This window comes from Mustela lutreola, chromosome 4 (assembly GCF_030435805.1).
Source record: "Mustela lutreola isolate mMusLut2 chromosome 4, mMusLut2.pri, whole genome shotgun sequence".
Lineage (NCBI taxonomy): Eukaryota > Metazoa > Chordata > Mammalia > Carnivora > Mustelidae > Mustela > Mustela lutreola.
In genome coordinates this window covers 77,128,968-77,129,849 of record NC_081293.1, presented here as the reverse complement: position 1 = coordinate 77,129,849, position 882 = coordinate 77,128,968, and positions in this window count along the sequence as shown.

Below are 882 nucleotides of genomic sequence, written 5' to 3'. Positions count from 1 at the left end.
GCCTTTGGCTCAGGTCATGATCCCAGGGTCCTGGGATCAAGCCCTGCATCGGGCTCTCTACTCAATGGGGAGCCTGATTCCTCCTCTCTCTCTGCCTGCCTCTCAGCCTGCTTGTGATCTCTGTCTGTCAAATAAATAAATAAAATCTTAAAAAAATTAAAAAATAAAACTATTTACATGCCTTCATATTTCTTGGAAAGTCATCGCATACCCTGGATTGAAGACCACTGATATGTACAGTTCTTCCTCCCGACAAATTTTTCCTCACTTAATGTAATATCCTAAGTGTGTCTTCATGTTTTTACGTAGTTTTCATGAACATTTTCATGGTTTTTCTCTACAATGTTTAATTAATCATCTAACATATTATATTTTATTTAAGCAGCCCTTTTCAATTGAACATCTGTTCTTGTTTCATTTATTTAAAATAACAAGCCTGAAAATAACTTTGTAAAAAAGATGCCCCCACAGCCCCACCTTCAAAGTGAAAGATATATTCTCTTAGTATTTATTTATTGAGTGGAACCTCTGGGACATAAGATAAGAATAGTATGAAGAAGTCCTGGTAAATGTAGCAATGTTGTTTACCAACTGACTTGCACTAATTTACTCCAGAACTAGTAATCATTGAGAATACCTGCTTTGCAACATAGTTTCCAGTTTTTTTAATCGAGTTGTAATTACATACAATAAAAATGCACAAATCTTAAGTGTGCAGTTTGGTGAGTCTTGACAATCATCCTGGTCAAGATATAGAGCACTGTCATCACTCAGAAGCTCTTGTATCTTTCCAATCAATGCCACCACCAAACATTATTATTTTTTCTATTCTAACACATTTATTTTACCTGTTCTTGTTTTCCCCTTAGATTTTGTTTTTAA